Raw genomic sequence first — 13,196 nt, forward strand, 5'->3', positions numbered from 1 at the left:
TCCCTCTCTCCCACACGGGGGAGAACTAGAGAACTGGAGTAAATATTTCTTTTAGTTATATGACATGATTAAGTACGTAATACTGGAGTAAATGGGATGTGTTAGAGCAATAGTGTAGAAAGGACTATGTAGAGAAGTATTTATTTCTATAGAACCTTAAACACACACACACAATGACTAAAACAGCTAGAAACGAACTGGGGATGTTTCAGGTAGACTGGACTGCTAACGTTACACAGAAAAAAAAAAGGCGTGAAGAAAAAATTTTTTACATCCTTCATAACTGGGTGTTTGTCTGTACATGAAGGGGAGATAAGACTTGAGCAGTTGGTGCAACTCCGAGCCAACTCAGGGGCGGAGGGTACACTCAGCACCGCTGCCTCCTCTCTCTAACCTTTCTGCAAACTTTGCAGATAAAAGAGTAGCAAAAGCCCTGCCATCTGTTTCTTTCTGTCTTTACCACTTGGGAGGGGAGGTGTGGGAAAGACAAGATTTCAGGTTTCTGAACTATAGAAAAGATTTTATGGGATGCCTGGGCCTTGAGAGTTAGGAGATTGGTCTTGGGGAGCCCCTGATCATTCTTGCTACCATGTTGTTATTCTGGGCTGTCGGGTAGATTCTGACTCATAGCAACACCGTAGGAGAGACAGAACTGCCCACACAGGGTTTCCAAGACTGAAACCTTTATGGGAATAGACTGCCAGGTCTTTTCTCCTGCAGAGCAGGGGTGCGTTCGAACTGCCAACCTTGTGGTTATTAGCAGAGCACTTAACCGTTCTGTCACCTCTTTTCTCCCTATCATAGTATATGCTATACCAATGAACCAGACCAAGCGGTATGCGAATTGATGAGTGTGTCATCAATTTCTGTTTGAGGTTGACGTGTATAATAAATTTGGACCACGAAGTAACCGTATGGAAGCAACTTGAAGCAGTGGCAAGAATGTGAGTTTTGAAGACAAAAGATCCCCCCTCTGTCATTTAGCTGTGTGGAGCCTTCGATAATCTGTAACCCTTCTTTATAAAATGGGGATAATACCACCTCCAACTCAGAGGACCAAGGTCAGAATGAAACAAGGCAACCTATACAGAGCACTAGGGCTTAACTGTTGTTGCAGTCAGCTGCTGCCCAAACAGCTCCAACTCACGGTGACCCACGCACAGCGAAAGGAAACGTTGCCCGGTCCTACACCATCTCCATGATCAGCTGCGGACTGAACAATGTTAAACTGTGATCCATAGGGTTTCCTTTTTTTTTTTTTTTTAGTAATTTGTTATTGTTTTTACTGCTGTTGTGGAGAATATACAAGCAAAAACATACACCAATTCAAGTTTCTACATGTACAATTCCGTGACATTGATTACATTCTTCAAGTTGTGCAAGAATTCTTACCCTCCTTTTCTGAGTTGTTTCTCCCCCCATTAATATAAACTCTCTGCCCCCTAAGGTTCTTATTTAATCTTTCAAGTTGCTGTTGTCGATTTGATCCCATACAGAAAAATCTTAAAAGAGCTTAGTGCTCAAGGCAGATATTCTTTACAAATTAAGCTAAACTACTGTTTGGTTTTAAGAAGACTTCAGGGGACATTTTTGGTTTAAGGTTTAGAGATTATCTCACGGCCATAGTTTTGGGTGTTCATCCAACCTCCAAAACTCTAGAAAATCTGGATTTCATGAGATTTTGAAATTTTGCTCTACATTTTCCCTCTTATGATTAGGATTCTCCTACAGAATCTTTGATTAAATGTTCAATAATGGCGGCCGGGCACCATCCAGTTCTTCTGGTCTCGTGGCAAAAGAGGCAGTTGTTCAAGGAGACAATTAACCACACATTCCATTTCCTCCTCCTATTCCTGACTCTCCTTCTTCCTCTCTTGCTCCAGGCAAATAAAGAACAACTGTTGGGCCTTGGATGGCTGCTTGCAAGCTTTTGATTCATCGGCTGATTTTCATAAGAAGATCCCCAAGGTCTTTCTTCCTAGTCTGTCTTAGTGTGGAAGCTCCGCTGAAACCTGTTCAGCATCAGAGCGACACCCAAGTCTCCACTGACGACAGGTGGTGCCTACGCATGAGATGTACTGGATGGAAATCAAACACAGGTTTCATGCACGAAAGGTGAGAATTCTACCACTGACCCACCGACGCCTCACTGAGCTGAACAAAACCAAAAAAATAAAAATCAAACCCATTGTCCTCATTTTCTGCTCATAGGGACCCTATAGGACAGAGCAGAACTCCCCCACAGAGTTTCCAAGGCCGTAAATCTTTACGGAAGCAGACTGCCACATCTTTCTTCCGTGGGGCAGCTGGTGGATTCAAACTGCTGACCTTTTGGCTGGCACCCAAGCTCTTAACCACTGTGTCACCAGGGCTCCTTCAAGAAATGTTTACCAAGTATAACGTGCTAGGCTCTGAGGATAAAAAGAAAATCAAAACAGACACAGCACTGCCATTCAGAAGCAGAGTGCAGGCTTCTGAGGGGCTGGAGGAGAGTGAGCAAGTGGGATGGTGTAAGTACATAAAATGCGAAATTCATGGCACGGGAAGAAGTGATTAACTAAGGTGGGGCAGTCCAGTAGAGCGAGTCCTATATGAGCTTAGTGCTGAGGGATGACTAACTGGGGTGGATGGGCACCACAGGTAGAGGGGAACAGCATGTTCAGAGCCAGCAGGAAGCATACTGCAAGTACCCAGTGTGGTCGGATGGTGAAGTACTTAATAATATACTTGGACTTCTACACCCTCAGCATGGCAGAGCGTGTTGAAATAAAAATCTACAGCTTGGAAGCCTTAACACACACACACACACAGAAATAGAACTGAAAGGAAGGCAGTCATTAACATTCAGGAGGGCACCATGCCAAGTGCTCTCATGTAATGCCCACAACCCCGTGAGTCAGCCAAGATTGTCCCGTCTGACAAACAGGGAAACTATGACCAGAAAGTTTACACAGCTAATAGTAGTGAGAGACAGGAGGGTAAGCTGGCACACACTCCAGATGTGACCCCTTTCCTACATGCAAAATGCGATGTGTGCTTTACATACACCAGGGTTTTAATAAATGTAGTATGGACGGTTAGAAAGGAAAGGAGGGAAGGAGGAACAAAGCAAGAAAGACAGGAGGTAACACTAACTGGAATCAGTAAGGCTCCCAGGCAGCAGGCTCCAAACAGCAGATGTGAAACCTTAGGAGAACATGAGCCAATAAAACAGGCCAGTGGTTTACTGCATTGGGATTCCCTCCATATTTTCATCTGTGCCCACTCTGTACATCATTTTAGAAAGCAACTCAAATCCTTAGAAAGAACATCAGGTGCAAATAAACAGCCAGCCAGCCTCCAGCTGGGAAGGGGGCTTCTGTGGTTTCCAGCCCTTTCCCTATGGAATGATTCTTACTTTAATGGTTGTGAAGAATTTGGTCAAAATTGCACTCACTGGGTACAAATTTGAAACACCTGTCAAATAAGAGCCAGGCACTGCTTTATCCCAGGGAAGGTAAAAAAAAAAAAAATAATAATAAGCTCAGTTCTCATTCTTCCAAAAATGAGTAATTTTTAAAATTATAAACCTTGGTCCTTGGCTTTGGGGCACTTACTTGGGGTTTCTTCAAAGCAAACCCTTTCCTGGTAAGCAGTAAATGAGTCACCAAAGACTTAAACCAATTCCTTGTGTTATTTTTGGTTTACAAACAAAAATCTCTCACAGTTTATTTCACAAGCAAGCATTTCACTTTCAAACACGATTAGAACATACCAGTTCCTTTCCCTTGCAACCCCCCAAGGACAGCACTGACAATGGACAATTGAAACGAGTGTACACAGTGTGTTCACAGCCCGTACTTCACAACGTGTACTGCCTGGGTATGACCAAGTTTAAAGAAAAAAGCTGCACATAAAATAGGCATTTCAAGAAGGATTTCTGATGGGTCATCAGCATTATTAACAGACCTAGATCCAAGAACTATCACTAAAGAGTACCAGAGTCACTGAGTTTTTTTCCCCACACCTGCCTTCATTACCTAAGGTAAATTTCTAGTGTGCATTTAAATAAATAATAAAGAATTGGGACAGGATGACCATATACATGGGGTCACAATCTGTGGTGTGAAAACAGTTGTGCAGAAATACAAAGAGCAGTGAAATCAGAACTCCGAGGTCAGACTTCCAGCCAAGGCTCTGCCCCTCACCTAGCCATGTGACCATGGTCACCAACTCAATCCCACCTACTGCCACTTGATAAAAAACGAGGATATCAACACCCATTTCACAGATTAAGTGAGGGAAATTCACATGAAAACACTTTATAAAACCCAGGGCAGTAAACTTTCGAATGGAAGGTAGAGTTGTCCTAAATACCACTGATGATTGAGGCCATATGGGGTGGCGGTAAGAGCTGTGTAGGTCATCACATGCTCCTGAGTCCAAGCTCAGCTGTCAACTCACTCTACAAACTCAGTGACCCTGCACACTTTGCTTGGTGAGGCTCAGTTGTTTCATCTATAAATTGAGGCTTAAGATCCTAACGTACCATAAACTATTTTGAGGACTAAATGAAATAATGCTTTTTAAACATGCTCAGCTGCTAACCAAAAGAGTGGCAGTTCAAGTCCACCCAGAGGCACCTCACAAGAAATACCTGACGATCTACTTCCAAATCCAATGAAAACCCTACGGAGCACAGTTCTACTCTGACACACATGGGGTGGCCATAAATCGGAGGCAACTCAACAGCAACTGGTTTAATTCAGTGCCAGGGTCTCCCTTTCTTCCTTTTTCCCACCTCAACAGCTACCAGTTTTAATGCTTGTAATGAGCCTTGCTCAGTGCCTGTCCTGTGACAGGCACTCTCAGCAGAGATACTCATCACCACTAATACTGCAGCATCAACGTAAGATGACCACTCCCCTTACTCCCAAGTATGAACTGCCTGCTTGCTTTCTTTCAGAACTGCATGGTAACAATAACTGCACAGTAACAATAATTAAGAATGCATTATGCAATCTAAGAGAAATGAAAACATACCTCTACAAAAAAATGTGTACATGATAACTTTGGTGAAGGGAAAGGCAATACACAATACAGAGAAAGCCAGCACAACATGACCAAGGCAAGAGAAGACACTCAGAGGTAAGACAAATGGAAATGGAGAACTCGGGGTGGTAATGGGGCAAGTGCTGATACATTGTGGGGATCACAACCAATGTCACAAAACAATTTGTGTATAAATTATTGAATGGGAAACTAATTTGCTCTGTAAACCTTCACCTAAAGCACAATTAAAAAAAAAAAAAAAACTTGTGTACAAATGTTCATAGCAGCAGTATTCGTAACAACCAAAAAGCAGAAACAGCATTAATGTACATAAACTGAAAATGGATAAACAAAATGTGGTGTAGTCACACCAAACCAAAAAACCAAACTCATTGCCATCAAGTCAATTCTGACTCATAGTGACCCTATAGGACACAGTAGAACTGCCCCATAGAGCTTCCAAGGAGCACCTGGTGGATTCGAACTGCCGACATTTTGATTAGCAGCCATAGTTCTTAACCACTACGCCACCAGGGTTTCCGTGTAGTCACACAACAGAGTATTATTCAGCAATAAACAGGAATGAAGCACTGACCTAAGCTACAACATGGATGAGCCTTGAAACCACTATGCTAAGTGAAGAGGAATCCAGTCACAAAGGGCCACATATTATCTGATTCCATTCAAATGAAATGTCTAGAATGGGCAAATTCATAGAGACACAAAGTTAGTGGCTGCCTAGGGCTGGGGGGATTGGAAGGAAACGGGGAATGACTACTAACGGGGATGGTGTTTCTTGTTGAGGTGATAAAAAATGTTCTGAAATTGTGCACAACTTTGTGATTTTACAAAAGAAAAACATTGAATTGTACACTTAAAAAGGATGAATTGTATAGAATGTGAATTACATATATCTCACTAAAGCTTCTTCTTCTTCTTCCTTTTAATCATTATGGATTCTGTAGTCAGAAAGCCAGGATCCAAATCCTTGCTCGACCACTTACCTTGGGCAAGTTACTTACTAGCTTCTGCTTGGCTCAGTTTCCCCTATCTGTAAATCAGGGGCAGTAATAAGACCCACCTCTCTAGGCAGTTGTAAGAATTTAGTAAGACAATACATCGAAAGAATTCAGGGGAGCAACTGGCACATAGTAAATGCTCAGTTATTTTTAGCCATTATCAATATCATAATTATTAGAGCCATTTTACAGATAAGGAGACTGAGGTCAGAGAAGTAAAGTAACTTGTTCAAGGTCACACAAGCCAAAGGGAGCTGAGGACTAATTCCAAGCCAGGTCAGTGTGGCTGCAAAGCCTGTATCCTTTCCACTGAGGAACCCTGGCTCTTCCACTGCACACCTATCATGTCTTTCAAAAGCTACCAGTGACTGCTCCCTGGCCTTAAAGCCAAAGAAGTTTCCCAGATGTTGGTGCGTAGGCACCAGACCAGCCGTGCATACAGTCACTCTGAAAACTCAGAACATCTCAGCGGGCAAGACATTCACCTAGGTTCTGTCAACCCAGCTCCTGGGGCATGAAGTCAAATCGGATTTCATTTCTGGCTCTTGCAGTAGCTAGCTAGGTAAACGTGTGCAAGTTATCCCACGACTCCGCACCTCTGTGAAGATGTGTAAAAACAAGGGGGGCTGAAGCAGGTCATCCTGATTGGAAGTTACAGCATGCCAGACACTACTTTATGGCTCCTGCCTATTAATCCTTCCTAAAACCCTCTATGATTCCTCCCTTTTCACCCATAGAAAACTGAAGCTTGAAGGTATTAAGGAATGTGTACATGACCCCATACCTAATAGGTGGCTGACCACGATTTGAATCCAGGTCTTCGTAACTCCAATTTTAATAAAATATGATGCAAAACCATCAACAGATAATTATACTTGAGGCCACTATGTTCAGAGTTCTGATACACACAGCTATGAAGAATAATTTTAAAAGACTATTCTTATTTGTAATTACAAAGAAGTTATTAATAAGTCGAAAAGAAAGGTGTTAATTTGGAAACACAGACACAGCCCTGTCTACTCTGTGATTTTAAATCTGACGAAGCCCATATAACATTAAAGCATAGCTTCACTGCGCGGGGGGGGGTGCGGAACACATACAAACCACCATTTCATAACAGGCACCAAGATAAAGAAAATTATAACTGCTTTGTCAAGAGGCAGGTTAGAAAACCTATTATTACAGTCACTCTGCTAAGTGCTGCTAGCAGGGTTGGCCGGTAGGAAACACACATGGTACATTGACCCTCCGAGACCTAAGGTGCCATCAGATGATGGCTCACACACGAAAGACTGACATGATACTTCCACCATATATCAATGTGCCTGCTTAACCCACATAAGGCCAGCACACCCACAGAGTCCTGGGCCTCAAAAACATGCCTTTCCTATTAGAATTGGGAAATTAATGCAGCAACTTCAAGAACCTCACTCTTGGGTTTTGCCTGGGCACCACCAGGAGCTGGTTAATACTGGCTGCCATCCAGTCGATTCCAACTCAAGGTGATCCCATGTGCATCGGAGTAGAACTGTGCTCCATAGGGTTTGCAATGGCTGATTTTTTGGAAGTAGATCACCAGGCCTTTCTTCCAAGGCACCTCTGGGTGGACTCGAACCACCAACCTTTCAGTTAGCAGCCTTCTGTATCAACCATTTGCACCACCCAGGTAATCCACCACCCAAGGACTCCAGAAGCTTGTTAAAAATGCAGAATCTCAAGACCCACTCAGGACCTATTGATTAGACTATAACAAGAACCCCATGTAACTAATACTCACATTAAAATTCGAGAAGTACTGGTCTGGCAGAACTTTCTGCCCTGACAATAATGTTCTGTATCTATGCTGTCCAACGTGGTAACCACTGTTACATGTGGCTACTGAACACTTGAAAGGTGGCTCATTCAAATCAGGAACCGATTTTTACTTTATTAAATTTTAATTGATTTAAATTTAAATGTAAATAGCCACATATGACTTCTTGTTGCTCTCGTTAGGTGCCGTCACATCAATTTTGACTCACAGTGATCCCATGTGACAGAGTAGAACTCCCCCACAGGGTTTCCAAGGCTGTGTGTGTGTGTGTGTGTGTTTTAGGTGAAAGTTTACAGCTCAATTTCTCATACAAAAATGTATATACACATATTGTTTTATGACATTAGTTACAATCCCCACAACGTGACAGCACACTCCTCCTTTCCACCCCAGGTTCCCTGTGTCCATTCAACCAGTTCCTGTCCCTTCCTGCCTTCTCATCCTGCCTCCAGACAGAAGCTGCCCATTTGGTCTCGTGTATCTGACTGAACTAAGAAGCACACTCCTCACATGTATTATTTTTTGTTTTATAGTTCTATCTAATCTTTGTCTGAAGGGTGGGTTTCGGGAATGGTTTCAGTTCTGAGTTAACAGAGCATCCAGAGGCCATAGCTTTGGGTGTTCCTCCAGTCTCTGTCAGATCATTAAGTCTGGTCTTTTTACATGAATTCTAGTTCTGCTCCACACTTTTCTCTCACTCCTTCCAGGATTCCCTGTTGTGTTCCCTGTCAGGGCTGTCATTGGTGGCAGCCAGGCACCATCTAGTTCTTCGGGTCTCAGGCTGGTAGAGTCTCTGGTTTAGGTGGTCCTTTAGTCTCTCAGGCTAATATTTTTCTTGTGTCTTTGGTTTTCTTCATTCTCCTTTGCTCCAAGTGGGATGGGACCAATTGATGCATCTTAGATGGTCGCTCGCATCCAAGGCTATATAGTCTTTATGGAATCAGATCAACGGGTCTTGCTACCACAGAAATGCTGAATGGGTTCAAACCACCCATCATTCAGTTAGCAGCACAGCACTTAGCCATTTTTGCCACCAAGGCTCTGTCACATACGACTAGTGGCTACCATACTGGACAGGTAGAGGATATTTCTTAATTTATTAACCATATCCCTAGCAGTTATTTATGCTGTTTCCAATTTTTTGCTTGTAACTAGTACTATGACAAACATTATTGCACATGTAGCTTTTTTTCTTATTTTGCAGTATTTCTGGATCGAAGAGCATAAACATCACTAGGCCTCTCCATATGTGTGCTTCTGACGCACTACTATTACTTTAAGAGGTTCTACAGATGTATAGTGCTGTTGCAATTTGAGTTAAATATCTTATTTTTCCAATGCCATTTTGAGAAGATAAAAAGAAATACTATTTATTTTCAGAAACAGTGCTTATTTTTATACTTTAAGGATCCTTTTGGTAATCTTTTTTCAAATTTTCTTCAAGAAAAAAAAAAAAGAATTGTGAACTCCTTAGATAGGCACATTGATAAAACTTAGCAAGTGACATTTTGAAAACACTAATTTAATCAGCTCTTAGTAAGAGACATACAGTTTTATATTAATCTCTGGATAAGATTAAAAAGCTTACAGTGTATGGTTTCAATGGAATAAGTATTTATTATATATTTAAAATATCACAGACTTGATAACTGAATGTTTTCCTGCATGTTACATTTAACACAACGATAAGTGTCCACTGCGTCTCGTGGAAATCAGTGGAGAAAACCAAAGAAATGGTTGGTCATACTAGAACACACTGCCTTAAGGGCAGGGAGCAGCAAAGACAAGAGACAGGAAGAGGAAAGGTAAGGTTTCCTGTATCAGTGTGGGAGCCAAAGCCATGCGATTAAAAATAATGAAAATGCAAAAAAACAAAAACAAAAACTCAAGTCTTGCTAATACTTTTCACTGGTAATATGTAGTTTAGCTTCTCCTAATTTTTTTTTTTTTCTCATGACAACATTTAAAGAAATAAAAAGTGCAGATGGTACCCTGGGATACCCTTTAAACTTGGTACCGAAACCACATCTGGAAGTCACCTTTCAGTTAAATAGTAGGTTGGCTCATAAAATAAACAATATCACCAGAAAATACTGAGTTCTTTTAAAAAGTCATCTGTATGAGACCAATGGTCAACATTTACCCTAAAGCAAAGATGAGAAGGTAAGGGGTGCAAGAAAGCTAGAAACAGAACAACCAGAATGGAAATAATGAGATCACTGACTCATGGCGAAAAATGTAACCAATGTCACTGAACAATACGTATATATTAAAAAAAAAAAAAATCAAAACCAAGCCTGTTGCCATGGAGCCAGTTCCGACTCATAGCGACCCTACACCAAGTAGAACTGCCCCACAGGGTTTCCAGCAAGTGCCTGGTGGACTGGAACTGCGGATCTTTTGGTTAGCAGTATAGATATTGCTAAGTGGGAACCTAATTTGCTGTGTAAACTTTCACCAAAAACATTATTAAAATATTAAAAAAATAAAGTAAGGAGAGAAAAAAATTCAAATGTTTGAAAGAACCTTGTTTCAAAAAACAAACAAAATCATTCTCTCTGATGTGGTATCTTGTATGCAAATATTATATAAACTGAGTTAAACTGACAGTCCATAAAAAAACTAGTGGAATAATCCCTACCTCCTTTGTACTGCTTTCCTTTATGGGTGACAGAGGAATTTCTGAGCTGTGGGCCAACATTGAAAAAAAAAACTAAATTAAACATTATTGAGCTTCTCTCAAAAATCTGTACATGCCTAGTTAACAAAAATTGTCAGAAATCGTAGGCAATCTTAAAGCGTAAAAAGGCACCCAACTTTTTCCTTTTGTGGAATTTGCAGTTTTCCGGAAATTTGCAAAGGGCACAGCACAGTAACAGATCTATAATCCACTAGGTGGCACAGTGATGCAGAAATAAAAACAAGGGAGAGATTGCTCTGTTTCCTTCAAATTTAAAATCTTAAAACGTAATTTAGAGGAAATTAGAAATGGACTTGAACAATTACAATAACACCCCTCCATTACAGCTTGTGTAGGGATGGTGGAAAATTATCAAGTAGCGGGGAAATACCCAAAAAAAGGAAAATTACGCTTTTAGTTGTTACCCACTAACATAAAACACACACGCGCGCATACACACACACACACACACACAAAAGTATATTACAATCAATCAACACCCTATGCAGTGCCTGCCCCTGCTTAGGGTACTGTGGGATACTCAGAAGCGTTTAAGCCGCTTGGAGATTGGAAGACAGCAATTTCTATTTGTTGCTGGGCCTAACGTGTATGGCCATGCATAATTCCCAAGAGAAAGAGCTACAGGAGTTAGACAAAGTTTCAGGTAGAAGGCCAAATCCATCCTTTCATTCACTCAATAAATATTTATTATGCACCTATTATGTGTACCAGGCTCTGTATTGAGCACCAGAGATTAAACAGTGAGTATAAGAAACATGACTGCTGCCTTCGGGGAGTTTACAGGCTAATGGGGGTCAGCCACAAATCAAGGAACCAGTCAACAGTCTGGCTACCATTACTGAACATTGTGATCAAAGATTCTATAGAAGAATTCTGATCAAAGAGGGGAAAATGCAGAACAGCATTTCAAATTCTCATGGAATCCAGATTTTCTGGAGCCATAGAGGCTGGATGAACCCCTGAAACTATTTCCCTCTGATAATCTTTCAACCTTAAACCAAAATATCCCCTGAAGTCTTTAAAACCAAACAATTATTTAGCTTAACTAGTAGTAAAGAATGTCTGCCTTGAGCATTGTGTTCTTTAAGCGGGGATCTGAACTGCTTCCTTCCAATTCAAATCCCTGCTAAGAATTTGCATTTCCACCCCAGATAGACTGAATGAGAATGTACGCTGTAACAGATCCCCAGGTGATTCTTATGTATAATAAATTTTGAGAACTACTGCTCTACTAGTGGTTCTCAGAAAGGGACCCCTAATCAGCAGTTATTAGCATCGCGGGCAAATTTCCTTGGAAACTCTATGGGGCAGTTCTACTCTGTTCTATAGGTCGCTATGAGTATGTTTTTGTTGTGTATATTCTCAACAACAAAATAAATAAATTAAAAAAGAAAAAAAGGAAACAGTAAAATTCAAACTGTGATACATGCTATGAAGGGCCTAAAATAAGAGGAAAGGGTCCCTTGAGGGAGGTGAGGGGGGTCCTCCTCTGAGTGACCCTGTGGAAGCAGGGAATGAAGCCCACTCAAGGAAGGCCAGAGAGTAAGGAGAATATGGAGCCCAACGAGGTTGAGAATGGGGGAGCCTGGGCTTCAGGAAGGATCTTGGTTTCCATCTAAGAGCAAAATAAGTAAGAGGGAGGCAGATAAATGGCACGAGCAGTTTCATATTTTTAGATAAACCAAAAACTCGTAGCTGTCAAATCCACTGTGACTCATAGCAACCCTACAGGACAGAGTAGAACTGTCCCAAACTTTCGGTTAGCAGTTGAACACTTTAGCCACTGCACAACCAGGACTCCTCATTCTAGGTCAACAACCTCAGCAGACCACTGCATACAGGAGGTGAGAAGGAAAAAAGGTAGACCCCAGCACTGAATTACACATGCAGGAAAGGCTTTCTCAGAGTCTCTAGGGATGCAAATGGTAAACGAGCTCACCTGCTAAAGGCTGGCAGTTCAAGTCCACCCAGGGGAGACTCAGAAGAAAGGCCTGGCAATCTACTTCCAGAAAAACCAGCCAATGGAAACCCTGGGGAATGCAGTTCTACTCTGACACACCATGTGTGATAGTTAAGGTTGTGCGTCAACTTGGCTGGGCCATGATTCTCAGTGGTTTGGCAGTTATGACGTAGTTTGATGTGATCACCTCCCCGATGAGATCTGATATAATGTGATCACCTCCATGATGGGATCTGCTGTGAGTGTCCAATCAGCTGAAAGGGAGTTTCGTTGGGCATGTGGCGTGAATCCAATATTGGTGGATTTTCTGGCAAAGCTTTTGCTCGCACTTGATCCTACATCTGGCTCCTGTTCGTCTTACCTCCAGTTCTTGGGACTTGAGCCTAGCAGCTTACCTGCCATCTTGGCTGCTGATCTTGGGATTCATTGATCTTCACACCCTGTGAGCAAGAGTTCTGCTGTCTGACCTGCTGATCTTGGGTTCACCAGCCCTGCGGCTACATGAATCAGGAGAAGCCTCCAGCCTGACCCACAGACTCAGGACATTCCAGCCTCTACAACCACATGAGCTATTTCCTTAAATCTCTCTCTCTCCATATATATATATATATATATATATATATATATGCTTTACTGGTTTTGCTTCTCTAGAGAACCCAGCCTAAGACACCA

The 13,196-nt window shown here is 41.8% G+C and overlaps 1 protein-coding gene across 2 annotated transcripts in view; it reads right to left on the bottom strand.

Annotated features, from left to right (window-relative positions):
• Window positions 1-13,196, bottom strand: part of TJP2 (tight junction protein 2) — a 119,006-nt gene that overhangs the window by 54,808 nt on the left and 51,002 nt on the right. The window lies entirely within an intron of this gene.

Source organism: Loxodonta africana, chromosome 9, assembly GCF_030014295.1.
Source record: "Loxodonta africana isolate mLoxAfr1 chromosome 9, mLoxAfr1.hap2, whole genome shotgun sequence".
Taxonomy (NCBI): Eukaryota; Metazoa; Chordata; class Mammalia; order Proboscidea; family Elephantidae; genus Loxodonta; species Loxodonta africana.